Below are 16,057 nucleotides of genomic sequence, written 5' to 3' on the forward strand. Positions count from 1 at the left end.
TTGAAGGCTCGTTTGATACGTGCCTGATATTTTTGCACATTATGCAATGCACGTAACCTTCGTTCATCCAGGAGGATGAGTTCTTTATATCTATCCCTCTTCCAATCAGCTTCTGGAATTTGACTTTCGAGCAAAATACGCAGCGATGGGATTTCTAGTTCAAATGGTTGCATGGCTTCCATGCCGTAAGTCAAGTAAAAGGGAGTAATGCTAGTGGGAGCCCTAACTGATGTGCGATAACCCCATAATGTGAATGGTATCTTACTGGGCCAATCGTGGTAATTGTCTATCATTTTCTTGAGGATAGTGACAACATTCTTATTAGCTGCCTCCACCGCGCCGTTAGTTTGAGGTCTGTAAGGCGAGGAATGGTGATGCTTGATCTTGTACTTGGCTAGCAATTGCTCAGTCTTAGCCTGGAAATGTGATCCATTATCACTGATGATCTCATGTGGGCAACCATATCGACAGATGATATTGGTTTGTATGAACTTTGCCAAGTTTTTAGCTGTGAGACTTGTGTAAGATGCCGCTTCGACCCATTTAGTAAAATAGTTGATGGCTACCAAAATGTAACAGTGGCCTCCTGTTCTGGCTGGGGTGATCTTCTCGATGATGTCGATTCCCCAAGAAGAAAATGGCCAAGGAGAGGTCATGGTGTAGAGTAGTGAAGGGGGAACATGTTGTACATTCCCGAAGATTTGGCAATTATGGCAATGTCTGACATACTTGATGCAATCTGATTCCATCGTGGTCCAGTAATATCCCAGACGCGTGATCTTCTTTTCCATCATTGGTCCACTCATATAGACCACATTCTCCATTGTGAACTTCTTCCATCACTTTTTGTGCCTGTGAACGATCAAGGCAACGCAAGACTACACCAATAGGTGTTCGTTTGTATAGTTCCCCTTGCATGAGGAGGTATTGATAGGCTAGTAGGCGTATAGCACGTTGTCCCCTCTTATCCATGTCAGGTGGGTATGTACCATTGAGCTTGAAGTTTAGGATGGCTTGAAACCAAGGTTCCCCTGGATTCTCTTCCTCATCTGTAATTTGGTGTACATAGGCCGGCTCTGACCGTCGTTCGATGCATAGAGGCATTTCTACCATGTTGTCAGGCATGTTAATCAAATATGCAAGTTTTGCAAGAGCGTCTGCAAATTGATTTTCTTCACGAGGTAGGCGTAGATAAGTGACCTGATCGAAGAATTGGGCGACTTGATCTATCCTAGTCTAATAGGGTGCTAGACTTTCACTTCGAATTTTCCAAGATCCCGTAATTTGGTTGATGATCAAGAATGAGTCTCCATGAACTCGAAGATTCTTGATGCCTAAGCGTACTGCCGCTTGCAGCCCAATGAGGAAAGCTTCATATTCTGCCGCGTTATTTGTCACCTCGAAGTCGAGTTTGACAGAAAGTGGTGTATGCTCACCTTCAGGATAAATGAGCAACACTCCTATTCCAAATCCTCTTAAATTCGATGCTCCATCAAAATAAAGGTCCCAGGCGTCTACACTAGTTTGTAGTATATCCTCGTCTGGAAATGACCATATGTCTACTTCTTGGGTGTCATTGATGGGGTTATCTGCGAAGAACTCGGCAACGGCGCACCCCTTTATAACCATCAGAGGTACATATTTGAAATCGACCTCTGAGAGCATTAAAGTCCATCTTGCCAAGCGTCCATTTAGAACGGGTTTTTTCAAAGATGTATTTGACAGAATCCATTTTTGAGTACACTCTGACAGAGTAACTAAGCATGTAATGGTGTAGCTTCTTTATTGCCCACACAAGAGCGACGCATGTCTTCTCGAGAGGTGTGTACTTACAATCATACTCCAAGAACTTCTTACTAAGGTAGTAGATAGATCTTTATTCTTTCCCAACAGTTTGCGCGAGCATAGCCCCCATGGCTGTTTCGGTCACTGTGAGATATAAACTAAGAGGTTGATCTCATTGAGGAGGCTTGAGCACTGGTGGCTTGGCTAGTATCTACTTAATTTTATCAAACGCCTTTTGACAGTCATCGTCCCATATGGTTTGATCTGTTTTCTTAAGCTTTTTGAAAATGGGTTCGCAGATCAGAGTAAGCTTCGATATGAATCGGCTTATATATTGCACCTTGCCTAGAAATCCGCTATCTTCCTTCTCTGTTTGAGGTTGTGGCATTTCGATTAGGGCCTTGATCTTGGATGGATTGATTTTTATTCCTCTTTGCCTGACGACATATCCCAGAAGCTTGCCTGATGTTACCACGAATGCACACTTCTGAGGATTGAGCCTCATGTTGTACTTTCGCAGTCTTAGGAAGAATTTGCGAAGATTATCAATGTGACCTTTCCTGTCTTTGGACTTGACGATCATGTCATCGACGTACACTTCTACTTCTTTATGCATCATGTCATGTAGCAATGTGGTTGCAGTCCGTTGATATGTGGCTCCAACATTGATTAGCCCAAATGGCATAACAGTATAGCAATAGGTGCCCAATTGAGTGCCGAAAGCTGTTTTATGCATGTCTTCTATAGCCATCTTGATCTGATTGTACCCTGCATATCCGTCTATGAAGGATAACAATGCGTGGTCTGCTGTATTATCTACCAATATGTCGATGTGTGGTAGAGGGAAGTCGTCTTTAGGAATTGCTTTGTTTAAGTCTCTGAAATCAACACAAACTCGGATTCGCCCATCCTTTTTGGGCACGGGTACTATGTTAGCTACCCAGTCTGAATACTCGGAAACTTTGATGAGAAATTGGACGTTCTATTTTAACCCCTAAATTGTGATGTTATTTTGCTGCAAACATCGTCTATGACTGTAGTTTCTATATGGGACCAATTATCCATTATTCCGTTGGTTTCTTCAAAATAAACAAATTTTGTTTCGGTTAGTTTGAGTTAATAATGGTTTTAATTTGGCTCAATTTAGTATTTCTAAAACTCGACTAATCAGTCTCTATCTCTATTTTATTTCTTAATCAATTCATAATCTGTCACCCGATCGAAGAAGACATCAAAAAAATGTGCAAGATGAGATAAATCATAGTGCTTTTAAATACACACGGTAAACTAAATAATCATTTGTACGCTTGTAAAACAAAAGCATTACTTCGTATGTATGTTTTCGTACTCATTTTATTATTAATTGTGGCTCAAAAAGTCTATTTTATTCGGTACACATGTTTTCATAACAATCGTACATATTTTATCATGTATCATAACCATTTTTATTAGTATTCCATTTTATAGTATACGTACCCATTTTATTTATTATAGTACCATGTTTTCATGAATTTATAACTGGTCTCTCAATAAATTTAGTGAGAGGTCGTCTCTCACGAGATCTGTTGATTTTAAAACATGCTTAACTAACGTTTCTCTACAAAAAAAAGCACCGCATATTAATGAAAAATGTAAGCAAGTATTTTTTTTTTATAAACAACCATCCAAAAATAAGGGAGTTATAAAAATAAAAACATATATGAAGAAAAACAATTAACTACTCACCACTTAGATGAAATTTCGATACTCAATAATGTAAAAGATTATAATAAACAAATTAGAAGAGTAAGTAGTGAAATAAAGGTCAAATAAAGTGATCCTACCTTTATAAATTTAAATTTTTTTGTAAAATAATCGATTTCTATAGCATGAACTTAAGAGCTAAAAATTAGGCATGAAATAATTTATGATCTTTGATTTAAATAATAGAATGAAATAATTCATGGTCTTTGATTATGCAGAGATGAGAGTGATGACATGTAATATTTTCCATACTAAGTATAATGCATCAGTCATTGAAAAAACTTAGCAAGACAAAAATTGAAGATAATGAGTTCATGTAAATGACAACGTGTCATGGTGTTATAGAGATCAGACTGATGACATGCAATATATTCCGTACTAAGTATAATGCATCACTCATTGAAAAAACTTCGCAAGACAAAAATTGACGATAATTAGTACATGTAAATGACAACGTGCTATGGTATTATAGAAAAATTGAAAAATTCGCAACATATTTTTATGTTATGTTCTTGTTAAAATATACGAAGACGATTTAGGATTTACCCAACATTTTAGGCAAAATGTATGAGACTTAGGTGAATTGGTAAATTAATTTTCAATGGCAAAATATGTACATAATATTTTATGTAACAACTCTCCTATGATATTTACCTATTTTATGGGTAAGATTTGGTATAATTTAGTTTGAGTTATTTTCTGAGTGGGCTTATGTCTAAAAAAAAAGGGAAAAGTGGGTATTGTGTAAAGGTGAAATTAGGCGGGAAAAAAAACATGTGAGTGGTTTCTGTTTTATAATTTTATATAAGATTCTCTACTTGCAATTTAGAGAATTTTCATTTTTTTGTTTTATATATCGGAATTTTTTATTCTTAGTTCGTAATTCACCACAAAAATAAAAACTCTACACAATAAGATTAGAAAAAATAAAAATTTGGTACCCAAAGCGTCAATTTAAAAATATGTTACAAATTAAATATTTATAAAAAAAAAAATCAATTGTCAAATACATGTTTAGTTTTTTATTTATTGATAATGTCAACTCGCACCCGGTACCTTTGGTGCGCACTGGGTAAATTCTCGGGTATACGTAATAGCCTGCAAACCATGTACACAACTTAAGCCACCCGAGAGAATAGACTCGAAGTCTTGAAGGCATGGACTCATGACATAAATACTTCACAAGATTGCTGTTAGGAAGGCTTGAACCTTAGTCTCCTGGGAATTTCACCCAAGTTTTAATCACTAGACTTCACCCTTGCGGGTAATACATGTTAACTTTAGTAAGAAAAGAATAAATATAATTGACTTTACCTATTTCATATATTCACACTTCACATAACCATTCACTTCACATAAGCATTTACTTGACTTAATTCTCTCTCTAAAATATTCTCTCTAAAATATTCCAATTCTCTCTTTTGAATGCAAGCCTCAACGGAAGGTCTCCCGCCGGAGACTACTCCACGGCAACCTCCCTCCTCACCCAATGATATCTCAATGACAGATCCCTCGTCGAACTTCCCCCCTCTGCCAAAGAGCACTAAGCGCAAGACGATGCACGTAAGTGAATTTCTTACGACTAATGCGCCTTCTGCAGGGACAGAGGAAGCAACCAGGGTCGGGGTTAACACATTTAGACACGAGCATTCCACCATTGTCAATGAGAGGAGAACCTCGTATAAGGATATGGCACAAGGCCTAAGTTTTAGCACTGAGGATGAAGATATATACGATTTAGAGGATTTAGCGATTGACTCAGACGATGACATTCTTTCGGATGAAGAACAGGAAGATGAATTCTGTCCAACAATTCGTCTCAATAAGGATGAGAAGGCTCTGCTCAGAAAACCTTGGAGACATGCCCTAATCATCAAAATGTATGATAAACAGATCGGCTACTTGTCTCTAATGAGAAAATTACAAGCAAAATGGGCTATTAAAGGCAAACTCACTCTTACGGATCTGGGATGCTCTTACTACGTCGCCCGTTTCTTATCGAGAAAGGATCATGAGCATGTTCTAACACAGGGACCATGGATGATTGCCGATCACTACTTGACTATACGCAAATGGATTCCGAATTTCGTGCCTACGGAGGACAAGTTGACACACCTAACAGCATGGGTTCGTATCCCGAAACTTCCAGTTGAGTATTTTAACAAAGAATTTCTTGTTAAAATTGGTTCAAGAATAGGTACGGTTGTACGGATAGACAAAAATACAGAAATGGCAGAGCGAGGTCAGTTTACTCGTATGAGCATAGAAGTCAATCTAGAAAAACCGTTACTGTCAAAATTTCGTCTGAATAAGAAGATCTACCACATACAGTATGAAGGTCTACGAATGATATGTTTTAAGTGTGGTCGACTAGGACATTTGGTGAGTGACTGCTCTTTCGACCCATCAAAGATAGCCCCAATTGATTCAAATCCACAGTCTGGTCAGGATACAGACTGCATATTAATGGAGAAGGGGTCCGATACCAATCCAATACCAGTCCAGCAGGATACGGAATCAAACTTTGGTGAATGGATGTTCGTCAAAAAACCTCCTCGAAGGAAAGTCCAGCCGGTAATTGAAAATCCACAAGCCAACAGTATCTTTAATTATGGAAAATCCAACTGAGTATTGACCCGTATTTGCAAGACGAGCTTTACTGGAACGGTACGGCTTATGGAAAATTCACCATCAAATCGGCTCATATTATCTTGAAAGGGGCTGACAACCCGACTGAAGAAAATCAGATGGTATGGAAACTTATTTGGAAGCTCCCAGTCCAACAACGGATTCGTATGTTCATTTGGCTCGCCGCACATGACCGTCTCATGACTAACTAAAACAGGGTTCGACGGAATTTATCGGATGATACTATTTGTCCCCGCTGTTTCGAAGAGGATGAGACTGCTGAACATTTGTTAAGACACTGTCCAGTATCTATAGATATTTGGTCAGAAATTGGAGATGGAGCTAACTCGGATTCGTTCTACACGGATTCCTTTAAATGTTGGATAGCAAAAACGCGAGTAATGGGTCGGCTACGGTCTCTACTAATTGGTCTATGAAATTTGCTATCACGTGTTGGTGGTTGTGGAAATGGAGGAACAATATCGTCTTTGGCAAAGCTATGGAAAATCCAACTGATCCTATCTCCTTTCTTCACCGTCAGTTCGAATTATCGAAGCAGGCCTTCGATCCTTTTTCCCTCTTCATACCGGCTCCTGGTGCAACACGAGTGGAGCGTCTCATAAGGTGGCATCCTTCTTCTCATGGTTGGATGTTACTTATCACAGATGGGGCTTCACGCGGAAATCCGGGACCGGCTGGTTGTGGTGGCATACTTCGTGACGATACGGGTAATTTTATCTCAGCTTTTATGTTCTCAGGTGGCAATTGTTCATCTATGAGGGCAGAGATGCAAGCCTTACTAATCGGGTTAGAGCAAGCGAGACGGTTGCAGGTACCTCGTCTGCTAGTGCACATGGATAATAGTCCGTGTGTTGATTTCTTCAAAAACAGTCAGTTGTTTAGCAGTGATATACGACCACTAGTCGTAAGGTGCAAAGATTTGATAGCCTTGAATGGTTGGGAAGTCCAGATTAATCATGTCTATAGAGAAGCCAACCGTGCGGTGGACTGGCTAGCGCATAACGGAGTTACCGCGTCATCAACTATCACCACTTTTGAGTCTCCTCCTGAAGGATTACGATCTATCCTACGCGATGATATCTTAGGCGTGGCGTTTCCTCGTTTAGTTATTACTTAGTCTTTGGGGCTTGCCCCTCATATGTACCAAAAAAAAAAAACATAAGCATTTACTTAATTATACTAAAGGAGAGCAAACAGAAAGAGGGAACATACATGTAATAGGAATCACACCCGCGGCAATAGCTGAAAAATCAAAGCCTTTAGCACTAAATCACAAGATATTTAGTACATTTCATGAGATAATATTTATTTATCTACAATCCAACAATATTTGGTGTAGCGAAAATTCATCTTTCTAAACGATTTTTTTTTTATGTTTGGGGTACCGGCCGCCTCCACTTACTAGTTACCACCAAGTAGGTTCTCCTCTGCTTTATAATAAAATATGAGTAAAAAAGATGGGTAACATAAAAAAACAGACGAATGCATATGGGATGAAAGACTCTTGTAGTGTCCATCTTTACGAGATAATATTTGAGTCGTTTTACATTTAAGACGAATATAATTGTTTTAAGTGAGACAACTGGCCTCTGAGTACAATAAGAGGATGAATGAGATGATAGATGTCCTAATTTGTGCGCATGTTTTTACTATAAAGAGAAGACTGTTTTATTCAATAAGTAAAAATGTTTTACTAAATATATAAAAACAAAATCTTTTTATTGATTGAATATTCGAATCAAATTCTAAGCATCGTCGACGATTTAACCCTAATCTTTTATTTTGATCCATTGATAAATTTGTCTTCTGCATTTTATACTTATTGCATTTAGTATTTACTGATCTAATTATTTTAATAAACTTCAGTTCATGATGTTTGGATTATGTTGTTAATTTTAAGTCTGAAATTGACATGTACATGATCATTCATTTTCTTGTGATCGGACAATATGCATGTTATACAAGTTCGTAAAATTATGATATTGATATAAAACAACACACAACAATCTACACAAAGATCTTGAGTCTATACCTCATCATAGAGGCCCGCTTGGACTTTGTACAAGTGATGTGAGCTGCTTGGCTAAAACGTTTGATTTTATTGGGGGAACGGTAAGTGGTTAAGAATTGGTGTTTGAAAGCAACTTCCTACAATCCGTCCTAAGTTTGGCGGAGTTGGATTTAATCTAGTAAACGCCCTTGTTTAATCTTAAAAATTTTTAATTTGATATCCCATTCCTTAATAGTGTTTCATGAATATGGAAACGTGGATTTTATAAGTTTCCATAATTAGTGGATGGTAAATTTTAAGGAAATTAGGAATACATATCCCGTATCCGAGGTTATAAATTACTTTGCGAGGACTATATCTGTGTACTACATCTGTTCCGAACCTCGGTACAAGGGTGAAATAAAAAGCACAAATTCTCATGTGAGAGAGGTATAACCGTCTTAACCTTAAGTCGCGCCAAATAGAATGATTAAGACAAAAAAAAATTTCTTAGCAAATAGAAAAATAATTGTAATAGTTGTTCTACATATCTAGCCAAGGGGAGTATTATTTGACCCGTTTTTGTCTTAAGAGAGACCAATCGAATGAAAAAACAAAACGTCATGAATATATTGACCATCACATTTTATTTTATCGCCAATAAAACAAATAAAAAAAAGACGAGTAATTCAATATAAGGGTGAAATATATCAAAAAAACACCCACATAGGTTGAACTCAAAGTCAAAAACCTAAAAAGGAAATAAGGAAATAAAGGACAATCATTATGTAACAACACTTCATTTTACACGGTAGATGAAACATTGTCCTCATCACTTGTGATCTGCATATGGTTTAACATATTGTTAGTAGCATACATTATGAAAAATATATATCTCAAAATCGAATGTACATGTAAAGTGTTCATTAAATATATAAAACAATAACAATACAAAAATGAGATAACATTATCAAGATTGACTCGTTTCACATATCCACATATGGAGTATAATATATGGGAACCTTTAATCAGATCGACCTTGGTGACAGTGACTTTCGGGTGATTACTAAAAACTACACACACACTCTCTCTCTCTCTCTCTCTCTCTCTCTCTCTCTCTCTCTCTCTCTCTCTCCGTTTCTTTAATCTGTTCAACTTTTTCTAATTTTTTATACGGGATATTTTAATTAAAGTTAAGCAAATGATTGACGGAGAGACTACTTTATGAGGTTATTTTAACAAACTAATATGTGATTTTACGTAAATATTTGTGTCAAACCACCTTAAGAGTATTCGTGCAATGTACCTGAGAGGGAGGGAGAGCGATGAGAATAAAAATGGTTAGCTTCAAGTTATCGAGTGGGCAAGAGGCAGCCATTTGCACAACAAATTAAAAATTTCACGTTAGTTGAAAAATATATGAATGCTAGTTTTGAATTGCTTGGTTGTGTGAGCCTAACTCTTGGGCATATATATATAGGCTACACTTTTATACTAATGTAGTAGGTGATTAGTATTAGGACAATATCATGTATTCTAAATACATGATATTGTCATGAATCATGAAAATCAATGAATGTTTAAAAATGGAATATTATGATGTAATCGAATTGATGTAATCGGATTGATTATCGAAATATAATGAGAAAATTATTGTTCTTTACCTTTTCTAGAAAGATTGCTACTTATTCTTGCAATTTATGGGTTGTCAACTTGTTATATCTCCCACTCTCTAGTCTCTGAACACAATTTTTTGTTTAAGACGGATAACACACACAAAAAAATGCCTACGGGACAAACTCTTGTCTCGTCCATTCATACGAGATAATATACGACATATCCTAGAAGCTTGCCTGATGTTACCCTGAATGCACACTTCTGAGGATTGAGCCTCATGTTGTAGTTTCGCAGTCTTAGGAAGAATTTGCGAAGATTATCAATGTGACCTTTTCCTGTCTTTGGACTTGACGATTATGTCATCGACGTACACTTCTACTTCTTTATGCATCATGTCGTGTAACAATGTGGTCGCAGTGCGTTGATATGTGGCTCCAGCATTGATTAGCCCAAATGGCATAACAGTATAGCAATATGTGCCCCATTGAGTGACGAAAGCTGTTTTATACATGTCTTCTATAACCATCTTGATCTGATTGTAGCCTGCATATCCGTCCATGAAGGATAACAATGCGTGGTCTGCTGTATTATCTACTAATATGTCGATGTGTGATAGAGGGAAGTTGTCTTTATGACTTGCTTTGTTTAATTCTCTGAAATCAACACAAACTCGGATTCGCCTATCCTTTTTGGGCACGGGTACTATGTTAGCTACCCAGTCTGAATACTCAGAAACTTTGATGTACCCGACTTTGAATTATTTGTCGACTTCTTCTTTAGTTTTGAGAGCCCATTCGGTCCTCATTCGATTAAGCTTCTGTTTTACAGGTTTGAAACCTGGTTTGATTGGAATTCTGTGTTCGGCAATATCCCTGTCGATTCCTGGCATATCTTTGTAGGACCAAGCGAAAACGTCCTTGAACTTGTGTAGGATGTCTATGAATTCAGCCCTTTCAGTCGGGTTTAAGGTCGTCCCTATCTTAAGTTCTTGGGGTTCTCGTTCGGTTCCCACGTTGACGGGTTCGGTGTTCTCTATAACTGGTGCCCCTTCCCCTTCTTGTAATAATTCTTTAACTATCATCGTAAATAGAATTACATTCAGGATAACACAAAGAGTAAGCAGAATCTGATTTATTCATATTAAAATTTGAAAAGAGTTGAAACAAAGAAGCCATCTGCTCAGTAGTCAGCGGTGGTAAAGGGACAGCTGCGGGAACATTTCCCGAGCTACTGTTACTACTCGATGCTATGCTAGGAGAAACAAGGGGATTAGGAGTGACAACAGGAGGAGACTCTCTAGGGACTTCTCTAGACTCATACTCTGATTCCGACTCCGACTCCGACTCTAACTCGAATTCATTGTCTTCAGGTTCTCCTTTGAACATCTCTCCTTCTCCAGTGGTGACTTTGAAAAGCTTTACTTGGTTGTTCGTCCATTTGATTGTCTTTCTCCATCCTTTCTGCTGATTCGAACTGGTTTCGGTGATCAATGCTGTATGGTTGAAGTGGTCATCCTGGAGTATCATGGTAATGATCTCATCCTGTGCATCTCTAACAAATAGGTCCTCCTGAAATAGAAGACTAACAGCCTGTTCGTCTAAGCAAGGTGCTTGACGAGTTTTGACGGTAGGAACCGTTCTGAAGGAATGAAGTAGCAATCGTGAAAGATCTTGATTCCAGCTAGTTGCGTTCCTTTATAGTGCCAAGGTTCGGGAAACCCGTGAAAGTAATCCTGATTCCCTTCTCTAACAAAGTACCCGTTTAAGGTAGGGAGATAAGGTCGCATTTGGATTCCATTGTTCTTACGGTTTTGAAACTGAGTGAGCATCTTCAAAGCTTCTTCTTTCGTGGGCTTGTATCCCAATCCTAATGGTATCCTTTGAGAGTTTCCTTCTTTGTAAGGTGCGAAGGTATTTTTCTTTGCAGGATTTAATTGCATTCCCGGGAAGTATCCCTGAGACTTGAGTATGTTGTTGACCACTAAGTTGGAATATGGATTGAAATATAGATGACAGGCTAGTCGTATACCTACCAAAAATAACCAACTGGCACTAACTATATAGCTAGGGAAGTCGGGTCGATCTCCACAGGGAGGCAAGATATCTGTTGAAGGTCCGTCTATTCGGTCACAAATGGGGGTTTAAAATTGAGTTTTCTAAACTAATAAAGCTTAAGGGAAAGAGTAGTAAAGAAAGAGCAGTAAAGGCAAGAAAATGTGAATAAGATGATCAATAAAGAGAGAACATGTCGGGATTTCGGTTCACTACGGTAGTCTAATGACTCAACTGCAAATAGCCTAGATAATTTACTGTGAGACGGATATTAGAAAGGTCCTTCCGGTCCACTTTCTATCCTAGATTTCCACTAACTTAACTTCCGTCCTCGTCAGGGTAGTCTACTGTTCATAGCAGGTCTATTTATTTCAATCTTCCGATCCAGGAGTAAATTTAACCAGATTAAAGGGTAACTTAGAAGCGTGCACTCAACTAAGTCGGTATTATAATTAAATTGCCATGGGGACAGAGTCTCACAAATAATTCATCTAGCCTATTCGCTACATCGTCACAATTCTACCATAGATCCCCTAGTCCCAACATGAATGGGTTTAGCTACTCATGCTATTAATGTTGTCAATATTAATAATAATGAAATAACTAATGATAAACATGATGTAACAATAATAATAATGCATAAACAAATTAGGGCAGAAATTAAGGACAAGAGAAACAAGTAATTAAAGCAATAAATGATGAGATTAATATTAAGAGGAGAAAGAGATTACAATCACTAGAATTCCGGCGTAAAGAACAAACGAGATCCAAGCAAAATAACCCAAAAGCAAAGTTACACTGAAGAGTTTTAGGGAAAGATTAAGAGAGAAAGCTTAGAGTGATTAAGAGTAAAGTGGCGTAAAATAAGTGTTAAGAGATGCTAATGACCTAATCACACGATGCTTAAATAGAAAATAACAAAGTCCATCAACTAAATTAGCAACACGGGTTAATTAAGGCCCGTAAAAACTCCAATCCTCTCGATCGAGCAGTATAAAACTAATTGATCGAGGACTTCAGCGGATAAACCTCTCGATCGAGCATAATTGTTACTCGATCGAGGAAAGCCTCAAATCAACACTTCGATCGAGTAAAGTAAAATACTCGATCGACCTTCTCGGCATATGAAATCAGTCGATCGACCAAGAAAAGCATTCGATCGAGTGTTCTTCGTCCAAAACAGCTTCAAACTCGTCGTCGACTGCTTCGTTGACCATTCTCTCACGCAACCCAATGCAATGTCTCCCGCTCTAAATTCCTGTCTCCTCAAAATGCATGTAAAATAGGACGAAAAGGGTGCGATTCCACTACTATCAGGTTCATTCCTACAAAACAGACAAAACGAACCAAAGTAGCCAATTCGGGGCATAATGCAATACAAAACAGTACAAAAGTACATAGAAATACGTGCAAAATAAGGCTAAAAAGACTATATAAAATGCACGTATCAAATCTCCCCAAACCGAACCTTTACTCGTCCTCGAGTAAACTAAATGCAACTAATGGAACGGAAATGAAAACTCAGAGCTAGCTATAACTTGTCTACTTGACCCAATTTAATGCAACAGAAATCGACAGCTATAGCTACATCAGTCAATACGTAAACGAGTTATAAGTTGTTCAGAAATAAAGCTGACCTATCGACCTTGCAAGACCAACAAAATCGGACTCTCACGTGGTCACTCTTCTCTCATGAAGCAAAGGGTGAATTATATGTGTAAAAGAGAGAAAGAGAAATAGTCACTCACCTAAACTGCGACCTACATAGCTTGCATGCAACAAAAATGAAAGACGATTCAAGTACTAATGCACACATTCCAACCAACAATGTCCGTCACAGCTGAGGGCTTACAAATAGTATAGGAATAATGAGGTTCAGGTGATAAAAGGCAAAAATAGATTATGGTAATGTGGAGGTAAAAGCGTCAAGCTAGTTCCTAAACAGGACCATATAAGACCGTCCGAATCTCAACTGACTAAGAAATAAACACAAGTGCCCTTCATTTGGCACACAACTCACTATCCAAACACACTATCTCCTCAAAAATATAGAATAAAGCGGAGGAGTGAGACCGTCACAAAATAGAAATGAACACAAACAATCTCAATTAAACTCAAAATCAAAAACTTCTGACTTTTTCTTCTTTTTCTTTCACTGTGAATACGTGAATTTCATTTTTTTTCTTTCTTTTCATCCACGTATTATTTTTTTCAATTTCTCTTTTTTTTTTCATTTCATTCTCCCTTCCTTCATTTCCACCAACTCCAATCAAAATACACACGGGCCAAACCGCAGACGGAAAAACAAACCGCAAAAGACATACTAAACTAGCTTGACTAGGCAGGCTCAGTTTTGGATGTAGTTAATGGGTCAAAAAGGCTAAATTTGGCTTAAGTGGAGCTAAATGGGTGAAAAATGTAAGAAAAGGGAAAATTTGCAAGCACCTCCCTGCATGTGACACCGACCACAAACCCGAATGTATGCATTTGACAAGAAATCGAATGTCATAAAAGTGCAAAAATGATGAACATGCTATGCAAGGAGTACTACTCTCAATTCCTATGGAAACCGGTCATGAATGTCACCAGCTATAAGGTTCTAAATCTCAGAAATTGTAAGTAGGTTGCCAATTTATCAGGTCAAGTCTAAACAGTCAGCTATATTTATCCAAAAACTCGTAGATTATGCGTAAGACTTAGCTAATAACCGTCAATGAAAGTGCAAGGCTCAAGTAAAATGACAAGTTAAAGTGCAATATCATCACGGAAATCAACCGTTCCGACTCAACCTATATGCAAAAATAAACGTGAATATTTTATTAATTTTTGAAATTTTCTAATTTTTTTGGATTTTATGATTTTTATGAAATAAATAAATACAATGCAAGCTGAAAATAGAAACGTGAATGCAAAACAAATGCAAATGCAAACTCAAAGGATGCATTACCCTCCCTAAACCAAAACGGACAACGCCCTCGTTGTCCTCTAGCATACACAAGCAGATATATACGGGGGAACGGGAATTTACAACCAATAAGGAATGAAAAACAATAAAATAAAAAGGAAACAAAAGAAAATAAAAGAGCGAGAATGAACATACAAAACACGAACTTCCTCAAACTAGCCTGAAAACTGGGGAAGTGAGTAGACCAGTAGCTACTCGTCAGCCTCCTCTATCACGTCCTCCACCGTCACTGTGAAGTCCGGTTCCTCCTCCTGCTCTCTCCTCCTCCTCTGCTCAGCCTGAGCTCTCGCTGCCGCCGCTGCTGGGTCCTCCTCCTCCTCCTCACTAGCTGACTCAGGGTACCCCTCAGCTGGGTACCGGTAGAAGGACGGGTGTGGCCAACCCTCTGGAATGGGACTTCGTCGCCTCATGTGATACTCGTATTGAGAAAACATAGCAAGAGCTATGTCCCTCTCCATATGAGCCTGTCTCTCTACAAGCTCAAGCAACAAACTGTCACGGCGCCCTTGGTCCATGACCGCGGATGCCTCAAAGGGTGGAGGAGGTACAAAATTAGCCGGAAAGACCGACTGTGCCTGTGTGTGGTCGGGCGCAGGAGTAGGAGTAGGGATTGGGGTAAGAATGGCCGTGGAAGTATGGCCACCCGTGGAAGGTGTGGATCCCTCTCCGGTGTCAGGTCGACGCCGCCTCCTAGAAGCGGCTAAGGTAGGAGGTGGTCGGAGTGGTAGGCGGTACGTGGGTAACGGTGGTGGTAAAACACCCTGTGCAACAGTGGGCAAAGGGACGAGGTGAGGCAGGGTGGTGCAAGGAAGGTCCTCGGACAAGGAACCACTAATCTTCCAAGTCTGGTAGTCAGAAGTCAGCCAAGTCATGGACAACATAGATGCTAGGTCCAGGAACCTATCTCCAACTATGTACGGTAAGTCACAAGGTAAAGCGGGGAGGAGAGAACGAGCAAGGAAGGTGGCTATGCCACCGCAGACAATGGTACCCGTGGTCTTCTCCCCTTGAGACTGAAAGTACTGAGCGGTCAGGTAAGCAATGTTGAGGGCAAAGGGGCCCACGCTGTAAATGTTCAGGTACCCGCCCTGAATAGAAAGCTCTGTGTTGGTCACGTTGTTTGGCTCCTTACGGCCAAAAATAGTACTTCCCATCAGTCGCAGGAAGTAACGGGCAGGAGGAAGGTGGACCTGAGCAAGCCGTCGCTCCTCGTAGGTAGTCTGTGTTAAAGTCCGCCAAAGCTGACGGATGACCTTC

This window comes from Silene latifolia, chromosome 10 (assembly GCF_048544455.1).
Source record: "Silene latifolia isolate original U9 population chromosome 10, ASM4854445v1, whole genome shotgun sequence".
NCBI classification, from domain to species: domain Eukaryota; kingdom Viridiplantae; phylum Streptophyta; class Magnoliopsida; order Caryophyllales; family Caryophyllaceae; genus Silene; species Silene latifolia.